The 16,298-nt window shown below is 31.7% G+C and overlaps 1 pseudogene; it reads right to left on the reverse strand.

The window, feature by feature from the left end:
* Positions 1 to 7,726: 7,726 nt before the first annotated feature.
* On the reverse strand, positions 7,727 to 8,257 carry LOC149558034 (ubiquitin carboxyl-terminal hydrolase 2 pseudogene; annotated as a pseudogene).
* Positions 8,258 to 16,298: the final 8,041 nt, after the last annotated feature.

Genomic DNA, 16,298 nt, shown 5'->3' on the forward strand with positions numbered 1-16,298 from the left:
TACTTTATTCCTCCTTAAGAGGATTATGACACTTTTTATGCACACACTTATGAATGTGGCAATCATTCACTTGGGAGTTACAAATAACTCCTCTTCTCATCTCTTTATAGGAGATGTTTCTCTCTCATTCTAAACACACAATCATGATGTAGTTCATGTAATGAACCCTATGGCTACACATTATCTCCTCTCTCTCTCTCTCTATCTCTCTCTCTCTCTCTCTCTCTCTCTCTCTCTCTCTCTCTCTCTCTCTCTCTATTCTTAGGCATTTGCCTCATTCATATAATTCACAAGGGGTTTTCTTTGCTTTCCCCTTTCAAAATCCTTTTCTCCTCCTTATGTTTTAATTATGTTCATCAAAAACTATCTTGGATTAAATTATAATTCTTTATTTTTAGTTCATTTCATTTTTATTTTTTCTAACATGGTATTAGAGCCAAGAACTAAACCTAAACCTATTGCATGCCTAACCTTTTAACCTTTTCCTCTAGATCCAAACCCCTACACCTGATTAGTAGAACACACTAACTCCACTATAATCCCTATGTTGTCATCCCCAGAAGAGGCTCTCATTTGAGGATGAACTCTTTGATTTTCATAGTATTGGACCACCAATAAGATTTCATCAAATAATGCATATGTCCTAGCCACCATATCTGTTGGTAGGAGCCCTGCAATATGAATCATTTCCCTTTCAAAATACATGTGATTACTTAACCACAACCCTCTCCTCATAGTATCCAAAAGGGTCATTTGTACCATATCCTCATCAAACTTCTTGATAGGAATAATTCCTCCCACCCATGCCTTTGAACCATGGAACATATAACTAGTGATTGCTTCATCCAATATGGCTGCATTCACAAAAATAGGATTAATATAGATCTCTGAATCTTCATCAACATCTTGTACTCAGGTAACATATCATATAGGTTTGACTACAATATGGACAATACTTGAGTTTGATAGATAGGTCACGGTGCCCTTGGCCTCGTCACTCCATCTCTTATTATGCTCCTTAATGCATGCTCCACCTCTCTAGGCATTGCTTGAAATAGTTCATCAAAATCTCTCCTCAGGTATGTTGACTCCAGTAGAAATTCCCATGTTAAAATGGGAATCATCCCTCAGAGATTTAGCACTTTGTGATCCATTTCCTCTCTGCAACCTGCATTCAAATACATAAGAAATATAAGTTTTCTTTCATGACAAAAAAGATACTTTTGCATACTCTACCTTAATATGATTTACCTTCACCTAGAATCAGCTCGACTGAAGTTTTTGAGTAAGACTCTGAATGCTTCTCTCAACTTCATCCTCTTTGTTTGCATCTTATACAATTTTTTTTCCTTTTCTATTCGATTACACTATTGATTGCCCAATGCATGTTAGGAGATTCCTTTTTGGCTTACATGCAATTGTCTATTCTAGTTATATTCCTTTGTAACTGCTAAACTTCTATCATTGCTTTAACGTCTCTGTTCATATATGCATAAAAATCAATTTTTTTGTTGTTTATGTTATATGCTTTTTTTTCTTTCATCATTCTAAAAATTTGGTTATGTTATTTTTTTAACAAAGAAGTACTCTATTTTCTTTGGCATCCATTCCTAATGATAATACATTTCTTTGATTTTTATTAGATTTCACTATTTCACTTTATCAAAAATTACTCTTTAAGACATTTGTCTTTATTCAAATTATTCATTCTACTTGAGATATATCCTCTCAATGATTTTTATTAAAGAAAAATATTGTGACTTATCATATATTTGTTTAAGTATATATGGGTTCATGCATATATACCTAGATAAATATATAATGTTATTAATGACTATTATGATTCAGAAAGTGTTATATACCTTCACAAAATGAATTAAGTACCCATGTTTACCCTCGAAGGAGTTTATACCTGATATCCATACTTTGTTTATTTTTCCATTGATCTTCCTTCGATACCTACATTTACCTTAAATAGATTATGAGTTATCCTACACATTTGCCTTCATTGTGATATTTTGATATGCACTTAGTTGCACTTTTATGCTTTTATAGCATCATTCTATGCCCATGTTGGCACTTTATGGTTTTATACCATTGATCTACTTTATTTATATGATATCTTGTTTTGAGTTGCATAGGGAGCCAATTTTTCAAGGATAACTATGTAGGTCCCCTCAGTATTATTGATACATAGTTTCCTTATCTGGCCCATGGAGTACCCCTCCATCCTATATTGGTGTACACTCATTTTATATGGAGTTTCCTTCCATTTGATCCTATTTTTTCTACTTTTATAGGATTGATATTTATATGGAGTTTCCCTCCATTTGGTCCTATTGGTTTTACTTTGAAAGATTGATATTCATATGGAGTCTCCCTCCATTTGATTCAATATGCTCTCCTTTGAAAGGTTGATATTTATGGGGTTTCCCTCCATGTTGTTCCATTTTGTTCCTCAATGAAGAGGATACTATTATTGGAGTTTTCCTTCCAAATTTAGATGATTTGATCCAATTTGAAGGCAATATGTTGTTAAACCCTCATAATCCATTCATTTGAGTATCCTAACAAAATCATGATAATACTAATTTGATTAACATTTCTTTCCTTTTACATTATTTTCATATATTAATCTGATAATGATCTGCACACTTTATTGCTTAGATCATGAGTCATGCATGTTATGGATTGATCACCCATTAACTTGCAGTGGGTTGATTCATTAAGTGGATTGTCTATATCCACATGATTAATGCAATGTTGATGCAAGTATCATTAGTTGGCCTTTTCTGTGGTCATTAATACATTATTATAATATACTTTTCATGAGAACACTAACCTGATATCAGGTTATCTCCATTACTTTGTGGTAACATGTTTTATTTTCCTCATTGTTTCTCTATGAGAGTTTTATTATCCTTATTCAAAAAGATCTCTAATTTGAATATAAGATGAAATATTTCTTGTGGATAGTTGTCTTGTTTCTTGTGTCTATGTTTTTTGGGTAATCTATCCAGGCACATACAAGACAATATTATTTGGTGTACTTTAATGACCTATCCACTTCTCTCTTGGCTCTGTGAAGATCTTTCTACACTCAAATGAGACCTTTTACATAATTGAAAATATTCTCAATGATCAAGTTGCTACTATTTAGAATTTCATTGTAAAAGTTGGGTTTAATACCCTTTGATGTAATCTCCCCAAGTAAAGATTAAAGGGGGTGTTAGAATTGGTAATCTTTCCTTGGTTATATTTACTTATTAAATGGGATAAACCAAGGTATCCCTTATGTTGTTTTTCCTCTAGTCCACATGTGAGGATAAGTCTTTTTTGTAATTCCTTTATTAAGGAAAATAGTGTATTCCTCATTAAGAGGATTATGACACTTTTTATGCACACACTTATGAATGTGAAAATCATTCACTTGGGAGTTACAAATAACTCATCTTCTTATCTCTTTATAAGAGATGCTTCTTTCTCATACTAAACACACAATCATGACGTAGTTCATATAATGAGCCCTATGGCCTCTCTCTCTCTCTCTCTCTCTCTCTCTCTCTCTCTCTCTCTCCATTCTTAGGCATTTGCCTCATTCATATAATTCAAAAGGGGTTTTCTTTGCTTTCCCCTTTCAAAATCCTTTTCTCCTCCTTTGTGTTGATCTTGGAAAGCTCTTATAAAGTATGGTAATTATGTTAAATTATGTTCATCACAAACTCTTTTGGATTAAATTATAATGATTTAATTTTAATTCATTTCATTTTTATTATTTCTAACATGTTGCTTCGTCACTTTGTGAAGTTGCACGTTCTTTATATCATGTGAAAAAGTGACATCATGCCACATGTCTCTGTGGGTTTGAGTTTCTTTGGTGGGTCATCTTCTGACTGTAGTGACATGTCAATGTTGTGTTGTGTGGGTCAAAGGTGACAAGGTGATGAGTCAGATTGAGCTAGTGTATGGTGGTAATCTCATTTTCCTAGCCTCTGACAGGTTGAGGTCATGGGCCACATGTTCTTGGTTTTACCTTCTACCATCTGATGCAAAAAAATCAAGGATAATCACCTTGTCACTTAGCAAAGTTGCTTGATCTTTAATCATAGTGATAAAGCGACAACTTGACATGCAGTATGGTGGGTCCTCTCCTTTTGTGGGTCCTAGTGTGATGTGAGTGAAGTGTCAGATAGGTTGGAAAAGGACCATGTTTCTATTAGTCAATACAATGATAGGTTGGTTGTACTATTGGGGCCATTAGATTGAGGAAGATCGACATCTCTCACTTTATCGCTATAGGAAGTTTTTTTATCTTTAGTCATAGCGACATAACAAGGTGTTGCCATGTGTGTTGGTGGGCTCAAGTTAAGTTGACATCATAGTTAAGGTTGACAGTATTGTAAACTGTCATGGTTAAGTTTAAAGGCAGTGTGGTTAGTTAAACATGATATGGTCAAATGAGTGAAGACTTCATGAGGCGGCAAAACGAAATAATACAATTGGTCCACATAGAGGTTTCTAGTTGTTTGACTAGGTTGACCTAATGACCATGTTGATTTTGTAAGCCAAAAATGGGGAAAGATTGGGTTTTCTTGCACAATTTAATCTTTTGGATTGATTTCAACCACTTCGGAGTTAATGCTAAGTTTTAATAGTGCAAAGGACACTCTTCTCACCATCTAATCATCCTTTTCAAGGATTTTTAACATTGATTGGAACCACTTTTTCACTTTAGGGTTTCTTCCAAGTGAGGGTTTCATGATTTTCATGCCTCTATAAGTGTACCATATAAAATCTAGTGTTTGGGTTACCTTGATTGTTCCCTAAGAACTCAATGATAGTAGTCATGGAGTCACTTCAATTGAAAATATCTTAGTTATGCCTGAGCTATAAAGGCAAATTTTGTAATCTTTGTAAGGGTTGATCTTTCTCTAATTCTCTAGTATTGCTTCCATGCATACTACTATAATTTCTCATGCCTCTGAGCATTTTAATCTTCTGTTAAGTTTCTTTTAGCCATTAACACACTATGCAAGTTCTCTCTACCTCTGGTTAATGTTTTTGTCTATATTCTGTAATTTGCATGATTGGATCTACTTTTGACATTTGAATGATATTAAGTGAGGACCCTTCCTATAACATTCTTTTGTTGTTTGATCTACATGTGATTTTTGAATTAAGAAAAGTCTGAATCTGTATTCTTTGAGGTTATAACTAGTTAATTGTGCATTTATGGATAGGGATAAGGTCAAACACTCTATTTTTTGTGCATCACCCCTTATGTTAGAGTAGATAGATTTTCTTTTAGGCATTACTTCTCCCTTTTCCTCTCGAAGTGTAGTTAGGTGTGTCTTGATGGTAAAGGAAGCTGACCTTCATCAGAGACTCAACCTCATAGTTCAAGTCCCATAGATTGGAGGTTGTTTCCATGGTTTACAAGGCTTTTCTTAGGTATAAAATTTGGATAAGGATGCAAAATATTCTGACAATAAGTCTTGAGTAACCATTTACATTAAGGCTTCATTGGACAATGAGGTCAGTTGGCTTCCACTCATCTTTCATCCTCACTCCTATATCTAGTTCCACATTATTCAATAGGAAAGTTAGTGGATATGGCCAAGGAAAGAGAATAACAAGAGGAGATTATAATGCAAAAAGGTTTTTGTATGACACAAGACATCTCTCGGACTATGTATAAAGTCTAGTTTTGCCAACAGTTGGTGGATCAGCTAATCCACATGTGATATACATAAATGCTACCTTAATTTTTGATTCGCTAAGTTGTTACTACAACTATGTACTATGTATTATTTTAGAGGAATAAAGTGAATCACTTGATGATGTGTAAAGGTTACTCATAAGTTTGAGGTTACATCTCCTCAAGTAATGACTACTTGAGGAAATGCAATTCTCTTGTAGTTAGATTCATTTAATTAAGAAATTAAAAAAATTTATTGTTTTATGTGGAATAACTATTATGCTTAGTGATATAATCTAGTAATGAAGTTAGTAGTTAGAATTAGAGGCTAATTGTTGGGTAGCCATTTATCATTATTAAGACCAATAATCCACAAATACTTATCCTTTGTAGATTATGGCATATGCTTCAGACATGAAAGATGGTAATAGCATTGAGAATTAGAAAAACTCAGACAAAGAAGAAGCATAAGTTAAATTGGAGCATCTTCATTCCTCCCAGCAAATTGAGGGCACCAATTGTCTCCATACAATTGTGTCGGAGGAGATCAAAGCATTAGGATATGTGCCTCACTCAGATCACTGAGAAGAAACGGTTGAGGATAAATAGTGGAAACCCACACAGGTAATACATATTATTTAAGTTTTTGGGCATATTTTGAATTTTCACTCTTACAAAGGTGTAGATTATAGTGCTATCTGATTATATATTTTGTAATAGATACTTGTATTTGATGATGTATTTATAAAGCGATGTATCTAAGTGGTTTGTAAATTTTTGTTTTTTATAAATAAATTAAATCTTGTTGTATTTGATTATTCTGATGGATTGGATTCATCTTGTTACCTTTAAAAAAATTAATATATTAGTTAATTAAGTGATACAAATTACGCCATTTTAAATTTTTTGCTTTTGAAAATAATAATAGCTTTTGTAGAATTTAAATTTATGTTTTTAAGCTTTGCAAAATAATTTATATTATAGACCTCAATTTTTTAAATATATTTTAATTATAAAAAATAGTATGTCTATATCTATATTTTTTATATTAATTTAGATTTATCTAAAATATGTGACTATCCTCAATAAAAATGTAGTATTAAATTTAAAGAACAGTTTAAAGAATAAATATTCATCAAATTTTGAAAAAAAAACAGTTTATAGAATAAATTTTTACCAAATCTTTTATTTTAGAAAATAACAAGAAAATAAAAATAAAAATCACCAAACTTTGACGTTTTTTATGGTCCAGCGCCTTTTCTTAAGTTCCACAAAATTCATTGCCAAGAATCTTTCATAGTTAACTAAATTTATCTTTGTAATTAAAATACTTTCTTTAGAAAATGTTAGATATTTGTATGATTACGAAATTCCATAATAATGTAAACTGCATGATTACGAAATTTCATAGTAATAATAATAATCGTTCAACGGGAAATCGTAAATATTATTCTATGTACAAATTTATTTTGATATCAGTGGTCGCGGGATCGAAGCCCGTACGCTCTCCGATAGAGGGTATTAAGTTAACAGCAACGTGCATGCCTATATTAAATCTTTGTAAAACATTCTAATTATAAATAAAAATTAAATAGATCAAATATCATGATTGCAGAGTTTCACCACATTTTTCCCACCACTGATCAAGATTTCTCATTTCTTTTGCCCGGACTTGGCTTTCTCCATTACATTGTTGAGTTTACCCTTGTCAGATAAAAGCTTGAAGAAATTTTCAAAAAAGTGTGCATAGTTATGCTTCTTAGTTTCATTCTCCCTCTTCCAACTTCTCATCTTCTCATCCTCCATTGATATCTTCTGCTTCAAATTTTCAATCTCAGATTCTGTCTCTGCTTCCTTCGTCCGTTTTCCCTCTCAATTCCTCCACAACCTGATCTTTCCTGCTCTAGAGATTCTCCAGACGGGCAACATGCTCTTGTTTCCAATCTTTCATAACACCCAACACGCTAAACTCTATGTTGCTTTCCATGTACTTCTCCAATCTTTGTTGAAATTTTGGGCGAGCAACATTCAACAATCCAAACCATCCGAAGCTCCATCAAAGCGGCCAAGAGAGATGGGCCCTTCTTTCGTCCCATCTAATTCATAAACAATGTTATCAACTGGCAAATAGATAATGAAAGTAAGCCCATCAATTTGAGACGTAGAAGCAGCAGCCTCTTCCTTGGCAAAACTGTTGTGAGCTTTCATATTAGCAGTGGTGTTGAAATTTCTACTGTACTCTTTCAAATTAGAGAGTTGTGGACCAATTTGCACATGAGATGGAGAGTTCATGAGTATGGAAATTATGGCCTGAGTTGGGCACGCATTGTTGAGTTGTTGCTTTGAAAAGAAGATATTCGGAAGATCCAATACAGGCTTGTTATCATTCTCTGGTAATCTATAGTTGGGCAGGAAGATAATGCCATAAATGGGTAGAAGATCATTTAGACATTGCGAGTCTACAGAATGTAATTCCTCTACTCTAACTCCCTTCACTTCCATTTCTCCAATGATTTGTGTCAGAACACCTGGTTCACATTGAACTGAACGCCAAGACATTTTCAACTGTTGGTAAATGCAAATAATGAGATTTAAGTTGCCTTATTTAGAGGGTTTTTGAGAAGTAGGGTAAGAGTGGTGCCATCAATTATAAATAGTGTATTTTTTTTGGAAATAAATGTTGAGGTAATTAGTTTATTTCAAATCCACATAAAAATTAAACGCATTTTTAAGGAAAAATTGAAGTGATTTAGATTTCAGTTAGAAATAGAGGAAGTTTTAGAAATTACTATAAGAATGTTTCTTTAAGATGATCAATGTAATTAAAATAATTTCTTTAGAAAAGATTAGATATTTGTATATATAATATTATATAAAAAGTAATTGGGATATTTCTAATAGTTTGTAAAAAATATTAAAATGGATAGAAAATCATTTAGACAATTCCTCTACTCTACCTCCCTTCACTACCATTTTTCTAATGACTTGTATGAGAACACCTTGGATAGAGGGCGATGCAATAATTTGGATAGATTTCAATTATAAATGGGGTCAGTTTTGGAAATTAAGGTTGGGGTAATCATTTTATTTGAAATGTCAATATTAAAATTAAAAGTATTTTTATGGGAAAAAAAGTTGAGCTGATTGACATCTCAATTGTAAATAAAGAAAGCTTTATAAATTATTACAGGAAAGTTCATTTAAGATTATCAATGAATTTTTTTTTTTGGGGGGGGGGGGGGGGGGGGGGGTGGCAGAGGGACACTTTTAGTAGTTCGAGGAAAATATCAAAATAAAAGGATTTAAAAGTTCCTTAATATTTTTTTAGTATTATATTTTTATACACTTTTGTACAAAGTTCATAACACTAACTTTGAGAGTAAACTTTGTATTTACAGTTATACACATAAGTTTCCTAACTTGGACACTTTAAGAATTTTAGTAAAATGTTTAAATAATAATATTTTTCCAAATATTTTTAATATTTTATTATTTAAAATTGTAGACTTGGACTTTAATTATAGGTACAACATATGATGGAATTTAGATATTAATGTTTAAGTTAAGGGGATCAATTTATTTCAAATGGACATATTAAGTGAATCCATCTTTATTCCAAATAAAAGAATGGGAGATATTGATGGATAAAAAGAGAATTTGAATGGGGAATAATTGTAGAGAATATTTTTTATTCTTTATTTGGTACAATTTTTGTATTTTATAAAAATTCAAAATATTAGCATTTTGAAGGTCTCAAGTTTCAATTTTCTCCTACTACAAATAATAATATTTAGAGGGTCTCAAATATTTATTAATTTTAGTACTTTTAATTTTTCATTTAGAACACTATATAAAGTTTTAAAACACCCCAATTTGGGAGTGAATCCCTTATTAATATTTATAAAGTTAAGAATGAAATAACAACAATCACTTGCATAATGTAGGGTGCTCTTTTTTGGATAGATGGATCACCTATATTACATAGGCAATGGTTAGAAATGGCCATGACTACGAGAGAAATTATAAGTACATTTGAATTATGGTTGCACTTGTAAGTAAGTAGGTATATGAAGGATCATGAGGGGGCATACTAAATGGTTATGGTACAATAATTTTTTTGAAAAATGTAATGGTTGGAAAATTGTAATAAAGTTATTGATTATGCCATGGGAATATGGTTGTTATTGCTCGTAAGTCATTGCATAGGTGAAATCATTGTTGTGAAGTTACACTAGGTAGATGCAATAGGTAAATATGAATAACCTACCAATAAAAGAAAGTAGTAAAGACTAACAGGTCTATTAGGCAATGTTGATAAAGTTATATAGGTAAGAACAAACATGTGAAGTCTTACTGGTGAACTAAAACACAAGATTTATTGGTGCATAGATAGACCAATAGGTGAAGAGTCAATAGGTAAAGACTTATCGATAAATAGTGGATATTGGTGAATAGGTAAATACGATAACCAATCAATCTCTAAACATGTGAAGTTTATAACAATTTTGATAAATTTCATGTTTGATCACAATGGAGCAAGATTTGGTGAATCTTAACAAAGGGTGAAACTATCTACATATATTATAGTGCATAATGAAACAGTTTATGGGGATGTGTGAATAGATTTTTTTGTGAATTCAACAAATGTGTTAGCAAATAAAATAAAAATATAGTGAACGGAAAACAAATATTGTGAATGACAAACAAAGAAAGATCAATTTGATATGCTCAAAGATGTAAGAAGGCTTGAATAAGAAATGGAATCTAGAGGAAGCTATTGAGGAATTTGGAACCCTAATTAGGTTTTCTAATTGAAGGCTAGGATTGAATAAATAGAGTCAAGGATAACAAAAAATAGTTTATAAGAATTAAGTGTTGATATGAAGAATTGTAGTAGAATCAATGAGTGGTCACAGATATGATCTCCAAGGGGACATAAAAGGATTGTATTGATAGATACAAAACATGAAGGATCTAATGAGCTCTTGAAGAAGGTACTTACATGTCAAATATTTTTTGTTTTGCTAATAAAATCAACAAGTTGCTAAGATCCTTTAAGCAAGGTATTTCTTAACATTACTAGTCAATAAATCCCTTAACTAGTTCAAGGCTATAATAGGGGGATAATATACCTTACTAGGATATTCTTTGATAGGGATTCTAGATACACATAACAATATATTAGTCACTTCTAATGGGGTAATCCATTTAGATGGTTGCAACTTGTAGCTCCTAATAGGGAAGAACTTACCTACTATAGTAAACTATTATTATCAGTAAAGAATATTAAATTGGTGATGATATGTCCTTGTAGTTGTTGGGAAATTTTTGGAAAATAAATATAAGGAAAACCTAATAAATTTTCACCTTATAATTTTGATGAGTGATTTCTGGAGCTAAGTGTGAGTGCATATTGTGATCTACTAAGTCAATTATTCAAGAGTTAAGTATTTTCTGAAGATCAAATTGATCATTTGTTAACCCAATTTGAGTAGTAGAATCAAGCGACAAACTTTGTAGAAAGGATTGAAGTTAAAGACAAGATTTCATAGGATCACCATGGAAGTGAATGTTGGTATCGCACTATTGTTTGAGATTATAGAAAATACCCTATATGAATACAAACTCTATCCTTTCAAGGTAGTAGAAGTTGATAAAGGCAATGCCCTATCATCAATTCCTTTCCAACTGATAGTAATAGAAGATGTCAAGGTATTTGTATAATGCAAAATTATAAGGCTAAGACATGTAGAGATCAAGCAGGAATATTTGTAAATGTGTGATGAGAATAGATAGTTGAAGGGAGTTTTCAAGTACCTAGTACTAAAGGGTCTAACTCATTTAGCTAATCTACTAAAGGTTTTCAAAGAAGGATGGATTAACTATGTGTTGATCAATACCATGGTAATTTCATCTAGTTGGAAGGTCAAAGACCAATCAAATTCATCAAGAATTTAATCCATTTACTAATAGTTTATTTGATAGATGATGAATAATACACCATAAGACTTATATAAATGGATGAAGTTGAAAAAATCACAAAATCCACATAAGAGAATAGACCCATGATTATTTATGACATTTGTAAATTTTATTGCCAGATTTTAAATCAATTGCTGACTAATGGACACTTGTATTGTAGGTATGATCACTAATCCCAATGGACTAAATCACTTCTAGAATCTACAGAAGTTAGTGTAGTAATAACAAAGATAAAACATTATTGAACTCAAACTTTCCTTTGACCCTTTGAAATGCTTGCATTAATAGATTTCAATGTCTTGTTTACTTTGGGTGGATTGGATATATATCAAGTGGAAAGGGTGTGGTGATGAATGGTCATGTCTCCGAATGGAGACATGGACATTCATACTCACACCCATTCGATGGTAACTAATCTTCATGATTTCTTACAAACTTAAACCAAATTAATCAATGTATTACCAATCATTAAATCTGCAACTTGATATAAAGGATAGATCGATCATGATCTAAATATCAAAGGATTAAAAAGAAGATTTCAGCATGCCTTAAATATCTCAAAAAATATATATATGTCATCGGTTTTAACTATGCATATCACAGTTATTGTCAGACCGAAGCTACATGCTTTAACAACCCCTCTTAGCTAGGGAAGATAAAGTGCTTATATATAAGTTCTCCTTATTTAAAATTGATATCATCCAAATATATTTAAAAAAATCAAGTCTAATGATATCCTTTTCAGTTATGGCGTGTACATAGATATCAATTCTCATGATATCCATCGTAAGGGATCATGGTATATCCATATTACATATCTTGTGATCACATAACACATGATATGTAGTATCATCTAACCTAGTTTCAAATATCACCTACCATGTGATATGAAGAATCACTTAACATGTGATACCTTGTTTTACATATGACCTAACATGTGATATGAGGAATCACCTAACATGTGATACCTTGTTTTACATATCACCTAACATGTGATATGAGGAATTACCTAACATGTGATACCTTGTTTTACATATCACCTAACATTTGATATGAGGAATCACCTAACATGTGATACCTTGTTTTATATATCACCTAACACATGATATGAGGAATCACCTAACATTTGATACCTTGTTTTTCATATCACCTAACATGTGATATGAGGAATCACCTAGCATGTCATACCTTATTTTACATATCACCTAACATGTGATATGAGGAATCACCTAACATGTGATACCTAGGTTTAGATATCACCTCAAAATGATATCAAAGATATGGTTTGACAAAGAATATCATGTCTCATGATATTCACCATAACTCAAATGTTAAAAGGTAATATACACTTACCATAGGAACAGTCATGATCTATTGTGATGTGTTTCAACCATCACACAATGTCTATCACAATCTAGAAGGTCATCTTCTATTTTAGGGAACTAAATCCACCATGTTATAAATCATATATCATGATCTATTATAGCCACCACACGATCTCTATCATGTGTGTAAGATCATCATCTTCTAATAACATTAACAAATATGTGATAATCGTATGGAAGTCGTCACTTCCTCATTATTACCATAGGGCCTATAAGGAATTAAATGATCTCATTAGTATAATAATAAATTAAATAAAGTTTACCTCATAAGTATTTCACCTTCAATAGCGAAACTCCCTCTCAATCACTATGATTGGGATTGTCACAATTTGATTGAACCCATCTACTCCCACTAAAGCTCGAGTTCATCAACATTTCAACTTGTTTGAAGATGCCAAACTCCCTTTTAATCTGAATTCCATATGCTTTTATCCTTGTATTTCAAATATTTCCTTTACATAAAGTGAGCCCATATAGGAAATATAACTCATGAATCCATTTTCATCCTTCATATAATATTAATTGTTTTGACTCTAGCATCCACTGATAGATTATAATCCATCTATATACACTTCCCATAATTATAATATAAACCCATCATATGCTATAGTTTTCTTCATAATGACCGACTTATGGTTCTTTAGAGTGATGAAGCCACATTGACTAGTTTTTGTTCTACCACATTGACTAATAGGAGGTCAACTAAAGTTTTTTTTCTAGTACTTAGATCATTTTGCATATGATTTGTGCATTACATGACAAGGATTCTTCTCCAAAGTTTACATTGATCATAACATCCATCTCTAACTTACTTCACAAAAAGACATTATTTGCAATCAATTCTCGCACTAGCACCTTCCATGGAGTTCTCATGAGTCAGAGGTGAATGTGAGAGAATAAACTTGGTGACAAATTTAGCATATCCATTAGGTAATCATAAGTATTGTTAGTGTTCATGTACAGGTCTACAAATTAATATTTTAAGTGTAGGAAATTGATAGCTTGAATGGATCGATGAGTCATCAGGTCAACAATCTAGAAGCCCATGAACTTAGATTTAGGTTTTAACCAAGTTGCAATGCCAAAGGCCATTAATAAATAATTTTCTATCTCAATTCTCATCTCTACTGTTGAAAGCATCCCCAACTTCCAATGAAGGGTGTATGTTTGCTACTCTTTAAGCTCACATTTAATTTCCACCAGTCTAGGCACACTTAGGATGTTGCTTGAAGAACTTCCTCAGCCTAGTGCTAGGTAAATAAGCTCACATGACCTATGAAAGAAATGAGAGTCATTCCCACCCTAACATTGTTAATAAAAAAATGTCCTAAAACACAATGGGAAGATGATCCACCAACACATCTCCCACAATTAAGAATGTTTTTCCCCACAAAAACTCAAAGTGGAAGATGTTATAACCACTTGTAATCAATATAGGCTGAAGATCTCAATTCCTTTCATGTTCTATCCTTCTAATAGATTCTACTTGACTTTTGTAAGAAGATAGTACTCACAAATCTTCTTGGAGACTGAATGCTCTACAATGACATTGAATCATCTTCTAGCTAAGAAAAATCTAAGTGGGCCTTTTTAGAAGTAATCTGCTTATTCATAAGGAAATTGTGTATGTTTTCTATGGGCAGCAGATAACTCATTCCTTCACATACTTGTGGTATACAAGGTCCTCGAAAAGATACAACCACAATCCATCAGAGAAGAAAGAAAGATTACTTTCAAATGGAATTATAAGCAATAACAGTGGCTTGATCATCCATTTGTGGAATACTATTCATTATTTTAATACTTCTAATTTGCAATCGTCTATTGTAGTCATCAATGTTTGAATAGAAGAGAGGAATTTTGTTTGCGGACTCCTCTTTCCAATGGTATAGATGTATCTCCTCCTTCTATGAATGTATTGTCACTTTCTTCTCCTTTTATCCATACCAAACCAATGTTCGATGACTTAGGTTTCTAAACTTAATACTCTGATACCATGTAAAGTTTATTAACAAATTTTAAATCAATTTTAGACTAATGCACATTGGTGTTGTAGATATGATCACCAATCCCAATGGACTAAATCGCTTCTAGAATCTATAGAAGTTAGTGTAGTGATAAAAAAGATAAAATATTAATGAACTTAGAATTTCCATTGATCCTTTGAAGTGCTTGCATTAATAGATTTTGATGCCTTGTTTACTTCAGCCAGATTAGATATATATCAAGTGGAAAGGGTGTGGGGATGAATGGTCATGTCTCTGAATGGAGACATGGACATTCATACTGACACCCATTCGGTGGTAACTAATCTTCATGATTTATTACGAACTTAAACCAAATTAATCAATGTATTATGAATCATTAAATCTGTGGCCTAATATAAAGGATAGATCGATCATGATCTAAATATCAAAGGAATCAAAAGTAGTTGTGATCATGCCTTAATGATCTCAGAAAATATACATGTCATTAGTTTTAACTGTGCATATCATAGTTATTGTCAGACCGAAGCTACATGCTTTAACAACATTTGATATGGAGAGGTAAGTTTTTCTTTGATTATTATTGTTGGTTATAAAATTTATCAATACAATCAGTTGAACAACCTTGAGGATCTAAACTTAACCTATAAAATTGTAAAACTAGGAAAGTGATATGACCAAGGTAAGATGGTAAGGTTACAACTAATGATCAATCAAGAAGATTTAACTCAACAAGAATAGAAAGAAGATAATTCTTAGAAAAATGATTAAAATATTTTTAGTGTGAAGTAAAATAAAGATATATCTCCACTCTTTCATATGCTCATTCTCCATATACATTTTTAATTTATTAATTGTCAAAAAGTTAACATACTTTTAATTATGTTATTCAATTAATTTTTATAAATTTAATAAAAAATAAAGAAAATTAAAAATTATATTTTGAGAGAAATTATTATGAAAATATTAAAGGGAAAGATTACTTCTTCCTAAATTGTCATATATAGAAATTTTATAGCACTTTCTCTAGTTTTAAGGGTTTTAATTTTTTTGCATTCATGTAAAGTAACATCTCACTCTTTTCACATTTTCAAAGTAATAGCCTAAATTAATTGATAAATAAATTGTAATACAAATATAGGCCAAAAGAAATTCTAAACTATCTATACAAAGAAAATGTGTCGTGAAAGTTTTAACTTTTATATTGGAATGGTTTTAGGAGTTTTTACTCAACCAAATGTTAGAATA

Source organism: Cupressus sempervirens, chromosome 5 (genome assembly GCF_028749045.1).
Source record: "Cupressus sempervirens isolate cs-2001-9-10 chromosome 5, ASM2874904v1, whole genome shotgun sequence".
Classification (NCBI taxonomy): domain Eukaryota; kingdom Viridiplantae; phylum Streptophyta; class Pinopsida; order Cupressales; family Cupressaceae; genus Cupressus; species Cupressus sempervirens.